This window comes from Bos taurus, chromosome 19, assembly GCF_002263795.3.
Source record: "Bos taurus isolate L1 Dominette 01449 registration number 42190680 breed Hereford chromosome 19, ARS-UCD2.0, whole genome shotgun sequence".
Classification (NCBI taxonomy): domain Eukaryota; kingdom Metazoa; phylum Chordata; class Mammalia; order Artiodactyla; family Bovidae; genus Bos; species Bos taurus.
The window spans coordinates 58659857-58676640 of NC_037346.1; the positions used below are offsets into that span (position 1 = coordinate 58659857).

Consider the following 16784-nt stretch of genomic DNA (forward strand, 5'->3'; position numbering starts at 1 on the left):
AGTCGGGAAGATCCCCTGGAGAAGGAAATGGCAATCCACTCCAGAACTCTTGCCTGGAAAATTCCATGGATGGAGGAGCTTAGTAGGCTATACTCCATGGGATCGCAAAGAGTCAGACACGACTGAGCAACTTCACTGGTTCAGGGCAGGGCTGCACATCTGGGTGATGGGGAGAGTTAAGCTGAATTCACTGAAGTCAGGAGCTCCCCAGGGGAGCCTGGCTGAGAGGATGGAAGAGGTCCCATTTCGTCCTCGAGAATTTGAGATGATTTGCCAATCGGTGAACAGCCTGCCCTGTAGGCAGCTGGCACACCGGGCTTAGGAGAAAAGGTTAGGTGCAGGGTTTCAGGGAATCTTTAAGGAGGAAGGGAAAGGGTGGCAATTCAACTGGCTGGACCTGAGTGCCGACCGGGGTCCACGAGGATCCCAGGCCTCAGGCCCACATCCGCTCCCTTTTGTCCAGACGCGCGGAGGGAAGCAGGACTCTTGCTTCCGGATCGGCCCCTGCAAGCTTCATCGTGGAGCCGGGGCTCTGTTTGCAGCCTGGGGTTGGGTAGCAGGCTCCAGGCAGTGGTAGGTCCTGAACTGAAACGCTGATGCCGTCAGAGAGCCCTCTGTCTGTGACAACGCAGGTATTCGGAAAATGCCACAAAGCAGGTCTGCTGAGCCCTGGGGCTGCAGCCTGTCAGCGGGCGAGGACTCCTGGTCAGGTACACGGGCCAGGCCAGCGCTGACCGTACCCTTCAGGGAAATCTCAGACTGCTTCTAAGATCACCCCGAGGCCCTGGCTGTCCAGGCCTGTCTGACTTCTGGGCTCACCCTGGCCGTGCGGGTCCCAAGGGTGCCCTTGCCGAATTGCACCTTGAGCCCCAAACTTTGGATCAAGCTGGCAGCCGCTGACCCCCAGTTTCCAATCCGTTTTTTATTTCACAGGCCATTCTGCAAACTCTGTCTTGACTTTTATTTTGTTTTTAATGGCCGGGATAGTTTTATTTCTGATTCAAGACGATGAATATCCCTTGCACGTTTATTAGTTTTTAAACACCATGGCATTTTGTTTCTCTACCAAACAGAGCCTGTTCATTTTAGACCTGCAAACATGAGGACACAAATCACCCATCAACTTACTTACCTCGAGATGACAGCTGGTAACCTTTGCTTTCTTTTTCCAGATTTTTCTTTTCTTAACTTATGCAATTCTGTAATTTTTTTTTTTTTTTTACAATAGTAGTAACAGCTACTGCTTACTACAGGCCAGGAAATAGGCTAGGCAATTGAACACATGGTTTAATTTAGTACCAATGAGCAGCCTGTGAAATGGAGACCAGCACAGTCCTATTTTACACTCTCAAATAGAAATACCATAACGATGGTGTCTAAGAGGCTTACTAGGGGTGGCAGGCAGAGAAAGGACTTTCCACCACCCCCCTCCCCCTGCCCCAGCGCCCTGCAGCAAGAAAATTAAAAGAAATAAATGAAAGTGAAAGTGTTAGTTACTCACTCGTGTCTGACTCTTTTGCGGCCCCATGGACTGTAGCCTGCCAGGCTTCTCTGTCCATGGGATTTCCCAGGCAGGAATACTGGAGTGGGCTGCCAATTCCTCCTCCAGGGGGTCTTGCCCACCTAAGAATCAAACCCGGGTCTCCTGCATTGCAGGTGGATTCTTTACCATCTGAGCCACCAGGGAAGACTAGCAAGAAAATTAAAAGAAATAAGTAAGGAAACTTTAATCCTAACCTGGAGACAAATCCCAGTAAAGATCTAGGTTGATTTTTCCTCTGTATCTAACCCTCAAATTCATGGTATGATATACCAGATCAGATGGTATAACTGTCTTCTCTGGGCCCAGGTGGGGTGGATGCTTGGTGCTTACACCCTAGGGGGCTGAGGGTGAGTGCTTGAACCTCAGAGGTGCCGCTCTGCCCTGCCAAGCGGCGTTGCTTCCACACGAGGAGGGGCGGAGGTGGCTACTGGGGCATCTCTCTGCTGAGAATCAAGCCCAGTGCACCTGGCGTGGGACCAACCGAGTCGGGGGGCAAGTCCATGAGCAGCAGTTGGGGGAGAGTCCTCGGGCTGGGGTGGGGGTCCAGGGGGATTCAACAGAGGGTCTCAGGGAAACCTGGCAAGTTGACCGCCTGAAGCCAAACACAGCTGGACTTCTTAGTGTAGCAAAAAGTTCCATCTCCTTTGTTGTTGTTTTTGCTCTAAGTCTATTTGAGAGTAGGGTTCTGATGCTCGCAACAGAGTCAAAACTAGCAAACTGACCCCTCAGTCGGAGAACTGGTTTAAATCTGGAGGAAAAAAAGACTGGCAGGTTGGGCAATTGGAAGGAAATAGGTAAATTCAGGGCTGAATTAAGATTCTTGTGACCTGAGGTACTTTTATCTTTGGGGGCTCCTTCCTACTTGTAAAAGTCAATCAAATAATAATGATATTTTATGCCTTCATAAAAGGGTGACTATAACCCAGGCTGGATTCATTGTTTTATAGGCATTAATATTATTGTTAAAACTCCTTCTGATTTTAAAAAGAAATTGTAACCCCCCCCAAAAAAGTGTCATGAGACCTGGACTTGTGCCCAGTGGGTGTGTTGGCCTTAGGCAGATTCCTGGGAACTTCAAAATCCCTTTTTTAAAAATCCCAGTGCCAGGACCTTAATCTGGGCCCATCAGAACCACTGGGGATGGGACCCAGGTTGCAGTGTGATTTTCCAGCTGCCTGGGGTCGGGGAATGGTGATTTCAGTGAGCAGCCGTGTCTGGGGACCCTCAGTTCCCTCCTCACTTCACTGTAGGATTTCAAGAAGACCTCCTCCCCTAGGTTCCCCTTGCCCTCTTCCCCACTGTCTGCTCCTGGCTGGACTGAGATGTCGCAGGGGCAGGGTAAATTTGGATCCATTTGTGTGGCATTTCTCATCTCCCCTGGAAGGCCAGCTGGATTCATTTCCACTCGCCCAGGTTTGGGCTTGATGGGTTTATCAAATGCTTTCCACCTAATCAGCTGAAAGCATCAGGGTGGCTTTGCATAAAGTAATAGCAGGAACAGGAGTCCATTCTGGACGCTGGGCTTGGAGTTAGAGGATCTTGCTCTTGCGTGCTTGTGCTAGTTGCTCAGTCGTGTCTGACTCTTTGGGACCCCATGAACGGTAGCCCACCAGGCTCCTCTGTCCATGGGCTTCTCCAGGCAAGAGTACTGGAGTGGGTTGCCATTTCCTCCTCCAGGGGATCTTCCTGACCCAGGGTTCAAACCCTCATCTCCTGTAGCTCCTGCATTGGAGGGGAATTCATTACCAGTGAGCCACCTTGGAAGCCCCATCTTGCTGTTTTGCTTGCTTCTTTTCAATGAGTTTTCTGGCATTTGTGAGTTGCAACCCCACTCACCATAGCCCACCAGGCTCCTCTGTCCACGAGGTTTTCAGGCAGGAATACTGGAGTGGGTTACCATTTGCGGGGTTACCATTTCCTTCTGCAAGGGATCTTCCGAACCCAAGGATCGAACTCACCTCTCTCGCGTCTCCTGCGTTGGCAGGGAGGTTCTCTGCCACTTGCACCGCCTGGGAAGTTGGTCCTGAGATGAGTTCCTGGGTGTGGAGAGGAAGCCCACCCAACAAACATGTGTCCCTAGGATTGGGGAGGGGTGCTGGAACACTTAGGGACCCTGATCCAGTAGCTGCAGAGAACTGGCTTGGCCCTTGGGCTCGGAAACTCTAGAAACAAGTGAATGATCCAAGCCCCACTCTGATGTGTGCGCGTCCAGCGAGGAACGGAACGCCACCCAAACAACGCTTTCTCTTGTGAGCAAAGGTTACAGGTTTTCTGTTTCAAATCTGATGGTATTGTTTCCCCCCTGTTTCTTTTTTCTCTCTGTTTTCATTTGCCAGCCTAAGGATCTCCAGTGATTTCTTTGAGCCTAATGATGGGGAAGCTGAGAATGGAGCTATTATTTTTAAACACCTTTTGAAATACTACTCTTCCTGGTTTATGAAGTAAGTTGAACAGGGGTCGAATTTAAAGATTAAATATCTATTTTTTTTGCAGCAACAGCAACTACACTGAAAACTGTGCCCATTTGCTCAGGAATTCTGTGGATGGTGCAGAATAGCCTTGCTTTCTAGAAACCCACAAAGGAGTAAAATTAGTAAAAGCATAGCTAATATTGACTGAGTGCACGTTAGGGGCCGGGCACAGGGCTAGGTGTTCCTTGCGTGTTATCTCATTCAATCAATCCAGACATGCCCTAAGATGGGAACATGTGAAAATTCAGAAATAGCATCATAGGAATCTCTGAGCAAAAGGCTCCCCAACTCAGGACTGTGGCCATAGATTATCTTTGTAGAAAAGGTCAACTGTGGATTTAAAACCCGGTGCTTCGTGACAGCCTGGAGGGGTGGGATGGGGGTGGTTTGAGGTATGAGGGAGGTTCAAGAGGGAGGGGACATATGTGTACCTGTGGATGGGTCGTGTTGATGTATGGCAGAACCCAACACAATAGTGTAAAGCAATGATCCTCTGATTAAGCATAAATAAATTTAAATGAAAAAATAAATTTCGTCGTAATTTGAAAACAGTTACTATTGTGTCACACCCATCGTGTCTCAGTTTATTCTCGGTCTGGTTTATCATGCTGATAACCTATATTTCTTTTGAAGGCTTTCTTCAGTTTGCCTTATATATGATGGATTGGAAATGGATTTCTCCCTTCGTTCTGATTCCACACAGTTTTATTCTTTATTGAGTCCCTAGAAATCCCTGTGTCCCTGGGAGACTGCCTGGCATGCGTCTGAAGCTTGAAGTTGAGTGTCATGGTCCTGTTCCCTGGTGTAAATCTCCCCTTCTTTTTCCAGGTGAAATCAGAGGGCTGTGGCTGACCTGAATAGATGCATAGATGCTTTGAACCAAGAAAGCAGGACAAGTTGAAAGGCGAGCTGCACCCCGAAATCAAGGTATGGCCGCAGCCCCGAAGCCCCCCTGGCTTTGGATTTCTTCTCCTTCCATGTCATATCTGGTTGCCTGGGTATCCCTACATGCCTGGGTACCAGCCCCGAGTGGTGATTGGCAGGCAGGAGCCATCAGAGAAGGTCCCGAGACTCAGGCTGATAAATTCTAACAGTTGTCATGATGAATTCAGGCCAGGCTCCACTGTCACGGCTTTTGCTGAGATGAACTCCCTCTCACCTCTTATAAGCCAAGCCGATCAGTCATGCTGTACCTCGCCTGCAGGGGAGGAAACTGAGACCCCGTCTTTGTGCCCACGCTGCCCAGTTACTTAGCAGGGGAGCCAGGATTCGAAGCCAGAGCCAGCCCCCGTGCGCGGAGGTCTCTCCCTATTCCGAGTGACGGTGAATTGTCCCAGCCACCCGCTTCCCGGGTAGCCCTAGTGGTGAAGAACCCGACTACCAGTGCAGGAGATGTAAGAGACGTGCGTTCGATCCCTGGGTTGGGGAGATCCCCTGGAGGAGGGCCTGGCACCCCGCTCCAGGATTCTTGCCTGGAGAGTCCCATGGACAGAGGAGCCTGGCGGGCTACAGTCCATGGGGTTGAAAAGAGTTGGACGCAAATGAAGTGACTCAGCACGCACACGCACTCCAATTCTGAACTGTTGCCACCCCCCTCTGAGCTCCCCCACCCTCTCCCCAGGTGCCCGTCTGTGTGCCTCGCCGTCTCCCATGCCCCGCCCAGAGGACCCCGTGCCCGCGGAGGTCCCCACAGCTGGTGCATCGCCTTGCTTCCAGGACTTCACTGGGCCGCCCTGCCTCCCCCGCTGGGGCCTGGGGGGCTTGTTTGCGTGGACTCGGGTGTCTCGTGTATCCCACCCCCTTTGTTGCTGCTCGTGGTAGGATCTGCTCAGACGGGGTGCTCAGACCATGGTGTGGACTACCCGGCGGGAGGGTGGGCCTGGGAGGGAGAGTCCGTGGCTTAAACTGTGCTTTAGCTGCTGTCTGGGCTCAGGTGACTGGCAGCCTGTGTGTGGGTGGTGGGGGCGGGCAGCGTTAATGAGTGACTCCAGGGGATTTCCAGGTGAACTGTGGGCACGGCCTTTGAGAACAGAGCTCTCCGCCTGAGCCAGTCCTCTCCCTTCCCTTCTCTGGGTGACTTGCCCCCCCACAGGCCTGAATGCCAGTTCATTCTATGAGAGGCACAGCCCTATTCTGATGGCAGTGATGCCCTCATTCATTCATTCATTCATTCGTTCATTCACTCATTCATTCATCGAACAGATCCTTGTTGGGTGTCTGCTGTGTGGTAGGGCTGTTCCAGGCAGAGAACGCCACCCCGCTCTCACAAAGCTTGCCTTCCAGTGCAGGGCAGGGGAGGGGCTATAAGAAGCAGCAGGTGTAAAAGTAGATTATCTAGTACAGAAGAAGGTGATGGCATTGCGGGAAGAAACAGAAACAGGGACCGTTCGAGTGTGCTGCTGGGCGGGGAGGGGAGGGCAGGGCGAGGCCTTGAATAGGGCGGACGCCTCACTGAGAAGCTGATGTCTGAGCACACACTTGGGGGAACTGAGGCGGGAAGAGCTGTCTGCGAGCAGCAGCTCCATCAAGGCCAAAGCAGGGTTCAGCCTGGGGTCTGCGGACAGGAGTGCCGTTGCAGGTGGGGCTGAGGGCCTGGGGCTGGGGCCCGGGCCGGGGGGAGCCTGGGGGCGGGGGGCGATCCCCCCGAGGGCGCTGGGAGCCACGGCAGAAGCAGAAGCCGAAGCCCGCCCCCAGGGGCTCAGTCTCAACAGCTGTGCCCGCCTCACTCAGCAGAGGCCCTCACGTTGGGGTTGGGACTTCGCGCGGGGGTCAAACCCCCCATCATCCCTGTGGGGGGGCCCCCGTGGGTCACTCGGGCAGGCCGCAGACTGGGCAGCAGAGACTAGTAGTGACGGAGGAGAAATAAAGGAAACGGAAGAAATCACAGGACTGGGATTGACCTCCGTCAGTACACACAGTACTGATACTCTGGATAAGAGAGGTAACTAAGCAGAGCCTCCCGTGGAGTGCGGGGACCTGTGGTCCATGCTCTCTGGGGACCTGAATGGGAAGGAAACCCAAAAACGCGGGTGTAGGACGTCTCTGGGGGCACAGTGGGTGTGCATCCACCTGCCAGTGAGGACACACTGGCTTCCACCACTGTCCGGGAACATTCCCCGTGGTGCAGAGCAGCTGAGCCCGTGGGCCGCGGCTACTGAGCCCGCCCGGCGCAGCTGCTGTGCTGGGTCTTCTGGCTGTGCTGGGTCTTCCCTGCTGTGCGGGCTCTGCTCTAGCTGCCACGCTGGGCCTTCTCATCCTGGTGGCTTCTCTTGCTGCAGAGCTCGGGTCTAGGGCTCCCGGACTTCAGTCCTGGAGGCCCGTGGGCTTAGTCGCTCTGCGGCATGTGGACTCTTCCCAGACCAGGGATCAAACCTCTGTCCCTCTTCCTGCGCAGGCAGATTCTTAACCACTGGACCACCAGGGAAGTCCCTAGAGACACTTTCTCACCCATCACCCTGGACTCCTTTACTTCCAGACCCAGTGGCCCGGGGAGATGAAGGCAGATGGCCCAGTGGCCGGGTCCGTGGAGCACTAGTCACAAACAGTAATATTAGAATATCACCCACTCTCATGGATCTAGCAGACTTCCTCTCAGTGAGCAGTCTGCTCACCACCTCTGAGCCTTGGAGGCTCCTGCCTGACATCATCAGGAGAAAGGCCTGTTTTTACAGATGAAAAAATCTGACGCCGCGGGGGGAGGACAGGCTGTTTGCCTGGGTCCGTCCATCATGTGTGTGTGTGTGTGTGTGTGTGTGTGTGTGGCGGGTAGCGGAGAGGTGTGGATGCTAAAATGATAATTCCTGCTGTAACGGTGATTGAGAGGGAAGCCAGGCGCTCACAGAGAACCAAGCAAGTCCCAGTTCTGAGCGGCCCTGGGGATGACCTCACCCAGGGGGACAGGAGCCATCCAGAGGATGCAGCGACGGAACTTCCCCCGGGGGCCCCAGTCTGAGTCACTGTGGCTCTGGCCCCTGCCTTGGGCCGCATCCCCCAGGCCTCCCACTTCACCCCAGGACATCGCGGTCACCGGCCAGGCCTCATGACTCATGCTGTCCCCCGAGCCAGCCGCCAGGGGTGGAGTCTGTCCCCTCCCCTCTGGCCTCGGTCCGCTCGGGGCCAGGGACACAGCTGCGATGTGCGGGACGTGTGTGTGGCGGGGAAAGCACCTCGCCCCCTTCAGGGGTCAAGCCAAAGCCGTGGCGGCAACCAGCGGATCTCAAGATGCAGTTTGGAAAGTCCGGAGTGCTCCGTGGAGCGCAGACAGCGTGCAGCCCGAGCTCTCGGAGCCCTCGGGGCGTGATTCAGCTAACCATACCTGAGAGGTGAGGGGTAAACAAAACTCCCCAACAGGGAGCCCCACTTCGGGGGCCCCCATCTAGACGAACGAGTTTACCCAGAAGGCCAGCGGTGCGGGGTGTCGGGTTCCCCCCACACCCAGGGCTCCTTGCTCCTCCTCCGTGCTTCTCATCTTCTAAGGATAGCAATGGTGTCATCTTTGCTCAATCTGTCGGTCTCACACCTGCGGACAGCCCCTGGCCGGGAGAGCCAGTCGCTGCCCAATTTGATGTCATCTCTGTTTACCGTCTGTTTTAGAAACCAGGTAGTGGGAGGGACTTTTTGAGAATGAAAAAAAAAAAAAAAAAGTAAATCCCCAAACTATTTCAGTGAGGTTTCTTTCTTTTCTTTTTTAAAAACTGTTGTGTTTTATTTTCATATTTTTCCTTTTCCCTCTTTAACTTTGTCTTTTTAATTACAAAAAAAAAAAAAATTTTGTAGGAGAGACCATACATGAGTGGGGACAAAAAGATGACCCAGAGATGTATGAGTTTCTTTTCCCTGGGTGAGTGTTATCGGATGTCTTTCCGGGTGATTCTTCCTAAAAGGTTTACTCCAGAGCCAGCACAGGAGCCTCCAGAATCGTGGCCTCGGTGGCCAGTGCCGCCTCGCCTTTGACGTAGCAAGTAGGAAGCATGTCAACATCCCCGGGACTCGGTTTCACACCTTCAGTCCCTGTTACTCCCCAGAGGGAAGCTGACGTCGCCTCACGGTTTTGCCCTTTGGTTCATCAGTTCTGGAATTTTCCACTTCTAGTCTATCTCCAAAGAGGGTTGGGAAGGTCGCAGAGGGCTGTTAAAGGTCAAAGGTGGCACCAGCTCACCCATCCTCGGGCCCGGATGCACACCTGTCGGGCTCTCCCTCCGGACTCCTGGTGGGTCGCGGTCTGGACTCACTGAGCTGTCCTGGGCGTGGGGCGGGGACCGGGAGGGCTGGAGGCTAGGTACCAGGGACGCTGTCTGCCCTAAACGGTGAGGGCTGGCTGCAGGGGGCCCCGCAGTCCTGGGAAACAGGTGGTACAGAGAGACGGGCGTGCGTGTTCCTCGGCCGAGGTGGCGGAGCTGGTGCGAAGCTCCGCTGACTCACTCTGCCGGAGACGACAGGGGGAAGTGAATCAGCTTGTGCTCTGAGCGAGCACTCCTAAGGCCAGGCCGCCAGCACCTGTCTGGGGCGCGGTTAGCTATTCACGCTGCCAGTCAGGGTGCCATGGGAACCTGCCGCGGGCCGCCTGACTGCTCATGGCTCCCACACTGTCTGCTCCCTGCTTCAGGCTCCTTGCCGCCTCACCCCGTGTGCAGAAGAGGCCGTGGACCTCTTAGTCCTAGAGCTTCTCCTGAGGGGCCCCTCGGGGTACAGATTCCACGGAGGATGAGGCAGGGTAAGGGGAAACCACGGCCGGGAAATTGGCCCGAATCCGGGCATCCTGCGGGGCCCTCCCCGCCCCACCTGCGGCTGCCACCTCGGGGGATCTGGTTGCCGGCTCAGTCAGGCCTGCTGGGCATGGCTGTGGGTGCTGCGGGCGATGTCATCCAGGGGCCCCATGGAGGAGGAGCTCTGCCACCTCCCGGGCGCCCCCTGATCTAGGGCCCGGCTGCCCTGTGACCCCAGAAGAGGGGGACTCTTCTTGCTGCGCTCTGCTCTGCAGCAGCCCACCCTGGCGGAGGCTGCTGGGCACAGCTTAGGGAAACAGAGGGTGCTTCCGGGGCCCGTGGGAGTGTCCTGGCTTGTGAGCCGAGCGAGGCAGTGAGGCGTTCAGATCAGCTCTGCTCTCGCCTCTCTCTCCTCCATGCCCAGCAAAGTACACGGTGCACAGCTTCACCTCCCCGGTCCCGAGAGTGTGCGTCATGCTCCTAGGGGCAGCACTGCCTTGCCACAAGCCATGCCTGCCTCCCCCCACCGCCTCCAAAGGCAGTGCCCTTCTCCTCCCACCCTCAAGCCGGAGGACAGAGATTGATAGACTGGGAATAGGTGGGAACTTCAGGGAGTCGTGCTCCCAGCGTCCAAAAAAGCAGCAGTGCCCAGGCAGAGGAGCCATCCCCTTGCTGTCTGGTGCCACTCGTGTGAAGCCCTGGGCTTTCCAGGTGGTGGTCTGGTAAAGAACCCGCCTGCCCACGCAGTCCACACGGATTCCATCCCCGGGTCGGGAAGATCCCCTGGAGGAGAAAATGGCAACCCACTGCAGTGTTCTTGCCTGGAGAACCCCATGGACAGAGGAGCCTGGCGGGCTGCAGTCTATGGGTTTGCAGAGAGTCGGACACAACTGAGCGATTAAACAGCAGCAACTTTTAAAGCCCCAAAGTCCTGGTCGGTACACAGGGAGGCTGGGGTCACCATCGCCCTGGGCTGTGGACGGAGCCCTGGGGCTTGTACTCCCTGGGTGGCCCTGAGCGAGTCATGCAGCAGCTCCAGCAGAGTTTCCCCGTCTGGAAAGTGGGGATCGTAACACCTGTCCCGCCTCCTTGACAGGGTTTGTGTGAGGCCGGCTGAGATCACCAAGCATGGGACAGGCTCCAGGGGTGCGATGGGTGGGGCGAGGGCCACCCAGCGTGGGGTTGAGACACTGGGGTGCTATCTGTGATTCGCGGTGAGGCAGGGCCTGAGGCCGGAGCCCCCCTGGGAGGGTGACTTGCAGGCACCCACCTGTGACTTAGGAGCCCCTGGGGCCTTTCCCACAGCCAATCATCAGTCAGCGCCCGGTGGACGCGCTTTGTCTGGGCTCCAGCCGCAACAGCCAGCCTGCCCTTGGCTGCTGCAGAAGGCTCCCCCGCCTTCTCTGCCTTTCTCTGCTTAGGTTTTCCCCGAGGGACCTTCCGACTGCACATTTAGAGAGTCTGGTGGCAGGCCACGTGGGCATTGGGGTGCTGATGTCTGGTGCTGTATGAGCTGTTCTGGTTTATCAGCAAAGAGGAGAGGCACACAGGATTATCAGACGCTGTTCAGTGAGCAAGCGGGGTGCTTGGCAAATAGCTGTTGAAGACGCAGATCATCTCGTTCTTAGTTTCGCTGCTTTGTGGTGTTTCATGCATTCACTGAAAGGAGGACTGGGGATCGAGACTGCAGAGGGCACTCCTGATAGGGCAGTCAGCATCATTTAGTGCATTCACTGAAAGGAGGACTGGGGATCGAGACTGCAGAGGGCACTCCTGATAGGGCAGTCAGCATCATTTAGTGCATTCACTGAAAGGAGGACTGGGGATCGAGACTGCAGAGGGCACTCCTGATAGGGCAGTCAGCATCATTTAGTGCCTTTGCTATACCCAGGCCAGTCGCTCAGTCGTGTCCGACTCTTTGCGACCTCATGGACTACAGCACGCCAGGCCTCCCTGTCCATCACCAACTCCCGGAGTTCACCCAAACTCATGTCCATTGAATGGGTGATGCCGTCCAACCATCTCATCCTCTGTCGTCCCCTTCTCTTCCCGCCTTCAATCTTTCCCAGCATCAGAGTCTTTTTCAATGAGTCAGTTCTTCACATCAGGTGGCCAAAGTGTTGGAGTTTCAGCTTCAGTATCAGTCCTTCCAATGAATATTCAGGGTTGATCTCCTTTAGGATGGACTGGTTGGCTCTCCTTGCAGGCTAAGGGACTCTCAAGAGTCTTCTCCAACACCACAGTTCAAAAGCATCAATTCTTCAGCTCTCAGCTTTCTTCACAGTCCAACTCTCACATCCATACATGACCACAGGAAAAACCATAGCCTTGACTAGACGAACCTTTGTTGGCAAAGTAATGTCTCTGCTTTTCAATATGCTGTCTAGGTTGGTCATAACTTTCCTTCCAAGGAGCAAGCATCTTTTAATTTCATGGCTTCAGTCACCATCTGCAGTGATTTTGGAGCCCAGAAAAATAAAGTCTCTCACTGTTGCCCTTGTTTCCCCATCTATTTGCCATGATCTTAGTTTTCTGAAAAGTTGAGGTTTAAGACAGCTTTTTCACTCCCCTCTTTCACTTTCATCAAGAGGCTCTTTAGTTCTTCTTCACTTTCTGCCATAAGGGTGGTGTCATCTGCATATCTGAGGTTATTGATATTTCTCCCGGCAATCTTGATTCCAGCTTGTGCTTCATCCAGCCCAGCGTTTCTCATGATGTACTCTGCACATAAGTTAAATAAGCAGGATGACAATATACAGCCTTGACGTACTCCTTTCCCGATTTGGAACCAGTCTGTTGTTCCATGTCCAGTTCTAACTGTTGCTTCCTGACCTGCATACAGATTCTCTGACTCTGTCTAATCTCTCTCTGCTAAACTGTCTCCAGTTCCTCCATCTTCATTCCTAGAAAGGGATCAAACCACCCTTAGCCCTCATACAATCCTACAATCCTGGTAGCAAGAACTTTATTTATATCTGTACTAGTTTCCTGGGTCTGCTGTAACGAATTACCATCAACTTGGTGTTTGTTTGTTTGTTTAATACACACATTTATTCTCTTGCAGTTCTGGAGGCCAGAAGTCTGAAATGAGTCTTAGGATTCTTGGGTTGATGAGTCTTAAAATCTCGGGTTGTTGTCATCAAAGCTGGCTCCTTGAGGAGGCTCTGGGGGCAGGGAGGAGTTGGGGGTGGGGGGCAGGAATGGTCCCGGCCTCTCGCAGCTTTTGGAGGCTGTGGGCCCACCTGGAGCAGCAGCCACGTCACCCCACCCTTACCTCTGTGATCCTGTTGTGTCTTCCCGTCGAGTCAAATGCTCCTCTGCTCCTCCCTCGTGAGGACACCTGTGATTGAGTTTAGCACTCACCCGGGTAGTCCAAGCCCATGTCCCCTTTTTAACATCCTTAGCTTAATCCCGTTTGCAGAGGCTCCTTTGCCACATAAGGTAGCATTTATAGGTCCCAGAGATTCCAATATGTCTGTCTTTTGGGGGAGGTGGGCATACGCTGTGTCATTATTGACCTGTTACCATGTCCCTGGGGCTTCCCTGGTGGCTCAGATGGTAAAGAATCCGCCTGTAGTGCAGGAGACTCGGGTTCAATCCCTGGTTCTGGGAGATCCCCTGGAGGAGGGCATGGCAACCCACTCCAGTATTCTTGCCTGGAGAATCCCATGGACACAGGAGCGTGGCGGGCTACAGTCCTTGGTGTCACAAAGATTCGGACACGACTGAGCCGCTAACACAGCACAACGAAACTGTGTCCATGACTGTTATCTTTTTTTTAAATAAGATTTTTGAAAGTGGGTCATTTTTAAAGTCTTTATTGAATTTGTCACAGTATCACTGCTGTTGCTTGATGTTGTCGTTTTCTGGCCGTGAGGCGTGTAGAATCCTAGTTCCCCCACCAGGGATTGAACCGCACCCCCTGCATTGGGAAGGCCAAGTCTTAATTAACCACTGGACCCCCAGGGCAGTCCCTCCATGACCGTTTTCTTATAATAAATTCCTGTAAGTGGAAGTAAAGGTTGAAAGGGCAAAACTTAACATCGGATGAAATGTTTGGAGCAAAGCATTCAGAGTTAAATAGGTTGAACCGGTGTCTTTTGACTGCTGTCCCTTTAAGAGCCCTTCTAGAGCAGATCTGATGGGGAAGGGGGGCACTGAGTTGGGGGTCGGGTGGCGCGGCTGTGGATTGAAAGCCCCCAGTACAGGAATCATTTAAAGTTAGCCTCTAGGAAGCTCAGGGCTAATGAGATAATTCCCATTAGGGGAGGAAGGAAGTGAAGGTGGCCTGACATCCCTTCTGTCTCTAATTTATGTGATTCACTGAGCCCTTCCCCCTCCCGCCCAGACCGCCCCCCTCCGGCTGGCTCCACTGTCCACCCTTGTTCTGCCAGCCGGGGCTCTGGATTCCGGCGAGTCGCACCGTGCCAAGGAAGCTGGGACCGTTGCCTTCCACCCAGACGAGGCGTTCGGGCTCTCTTCTGGGCAGTTAAGCCAGAGGACCTGGGCTTTGCCCATTTCTTCTCTTTCCCAGAGCCTCACCCAGCTCCCCCCACCTCCACCCCTGCGCAACTGACGGGGATGAGGACTGGTGTCTCTGGGAGCAAAGAAGAGAAGAGCTTCCAACAGAAGGCAGGCCAGCTCCAGGGGCGCTTGGAGGCCAGGCTGCCAAGATCCTGTTTGCTCCCCTCCCCCTGTGTCCCTGTACTTTTAGAGGGAAGACAGAGAGAGAGAACACCAAAGAGATCCTTCCTGTTTTGCTCCGCTGCCTACACTCGCGGTCAAAGCTCTCTCTGCAAACATGAAAATCCAGTTTGCATCTTTAATTAGAGAAGTGTGAAGTAACTGAAGAAGGTTAGGGTTCTTTCAGGTTCCATCAAACCCTGGAAACACATCTGGGTTTTAGGAGAGGGAGGCCCCGGCTCATCGCAGGCCCAGTGCCCTCAGACTTGGAGCTGGGGGGACATGCCGCCCCCGCCCCGCCACCCAGGAAGGGTCTCTGGTGCATGGAGGGAGATGGGGCTCTTCCTCGCCCCTGATTTCAACCCTTCGTCCTCTCGGCCTCCCCGAGGGAGGCCATGTGGCAGACTGTTCCAAGGCAGGGCCAAGGGCCAGAGCGGGGCGGGGCCGTGTGGGTGGTCTGTCCTGTGAGCCTGCGGCTTGACCTCCCAGCCCCTCCTGGAGCCCAGCTGCAGGCTTGGGTGGCAGCCTCGGCCTGCCGTGGCCGTGGGGTGCTGAGACCCCGCTTCCTTATCCCCTCAGCACCCGCATCACACGCTGTGCGGGCTGGGCCGGGGCTGGGGCATGCTAGGCAGAGTCCGCGGACAGCCGTGCCACTTGGGTTGGCTCTCCAGGCTGTGGCGTCTCTAACGGGAATGAGGCAGGGGTTTGAGGAAGACGGCACAAGCGTGAAAAGCCTGAGAAACGCAAGGAAAGAGGTGCAAGCTAAAGGCAGAGGGTGTCTGCACATTCATCCGTCCATGCGTGCGTGCCCAGTCATGTCCGACTCTCTGCGAGCCCATGGACTGTAGCCCGCCAGGCTTCTCTGTCCATGGGATTCTCCAGGCAAGAAACTTGGAGTGGGTTGCCATTTCCTTCTCCAGGGGATCTTCCCGACCCAGGGATCGATCGCAAGTCTCCTGTGTCTCCTGCTTTGCAGGCAGATTCTTTACCACCGAGCCATCAAGTGTCTGTACGTTTCACGATTAAACAATGACAACGCTGGGGTCCCCAGTGGCCTCAGCTGGGCTGGGATCAAGCGTGCAGCCCCTGGACTGTCTGTGGCCGTGTTCGCTGCGGGGCTCCCCTGGAAACAGCTCTTATCAGCAGCTCGTGACCCCTGGCTCGCTTGCCAACTCCCTGCACATGGAGTCCTCAGGCTTTTAGGGGCAAATGAGGGAATACGGAAAGAGGTAAGGGTTCCTCTTAATGCCAGAAATGACTTCATTGATTTAAAAAAGGAGGAGAAAAGCAGTGATGGATGATCAAGCTGGCGTTTCAGACGCCTCTCACATCTGGTCCACACCAGGGGAATAACCAAGGCACGTGCTTCTTCTTCCACCTTTGAAAACGTGCTACCTGGATTTTTTTTTTTTTGATATTTATTTTGCTGCGCCAAGTCTCCGTTGGGGCTGCAGAATCTGTAGTTGCCGCGTGTGGGATCTAGTTCCCCAACCAGGGATTGAACCCGGGCCCCCTGCGTTGGGACCACAGTCTTAGCCACTGGACCACCAGGGAAGTCCCCTAGATTCCTTCGTAGAGACAATGCTATAGGGAAATACGGTAATAAAGGCAAACACTACTTTTTGAGCCTCAGTCCTCATAGCACCCCTACCGGGGAGGCGGTCTGAGTATAATTCCTGCTTTGCAGGTGGGTTACAGAGGATGCAGGTGGCGTGCCTGGGACTCTGAAAGTGAACCTCGATCTGACTCCATATCATTAAGTGAAGCATCTCCAGGGCTATGTGCTTCCTGGAGTCCTCCCTGTCGGTGGGACCGAGGCTTCCCACGTGGCACCAGTGGTAAAGAACCCGCCTGCCGCCACAGGAGATGTAAGAGACGCAGCATTCAATCTCCGGGTTAGGAAGATCCTGTAGAGGAGGGTATGGCAACCCACTCCAGTGTTCTTGCCTGGAGAATCCCATGGACAGGGGAGCCTGGTGGGCTGCAGTTCACCGGGGGTCGCGAAACAGTCGGACGTGACTGAAGCGACTTAGCGTGCAGGCCTGCCACTGAGCAGCCCGCAGGCAGCTCACTTGTTGGTTCCCTCCTCTGTTCATCCGTGTGCCTTGTCAGGGCTGCACACTGAGCTGGGTGCTGTGCATGGAAAGAAGAATAACCTGGCCGCCCGGGCAGCTGCCAGACCCGCGTGGAGCCGAGGCGGCGGGGAGGCACCCAGGCCGCCACACCTGCTGCCCTTAAGCACACGTGCTCTTCCTCTCCAGGCCGATGGGCGGTCCAGAGCCAGACTGGCTCGGGGGTCCCTCTGGGTCCTCCCGCAGGTGGATCGTGGGCGCTTGAACATCAGGGTAGACAGTAGAGTCCAACCAGGGACTTTAGGGGCCA

General features: G+C 54.7%; 1 long non-coding RNA gene across 3 annotated transcripts in view; it reads left to right on the forward strand.

The window, feature by feature from the left end:
* The window catches only part of LOC101907523 (uncharacterized), a 161687-nt gene that overhangs the window by 131230 nt on the left and 13673 nt on the right, over positions 1-16784 (forward strand). For 2 of the 3 annotated variants that reach the window (XR_238858.5, XR_813537.4), the window contains exons 2-3: positions 3880-3984; positions 4843-4941. This is a non-coding gene — a long non-coding RNA (uncharacterized lncRNA). The remainder of the gene's footprint in view (positions 1-3879; positions 3985-4842; positions 4942-16784) is intronic. The other variant, XR_009491820.1, reaches the window with a different exon arrangement.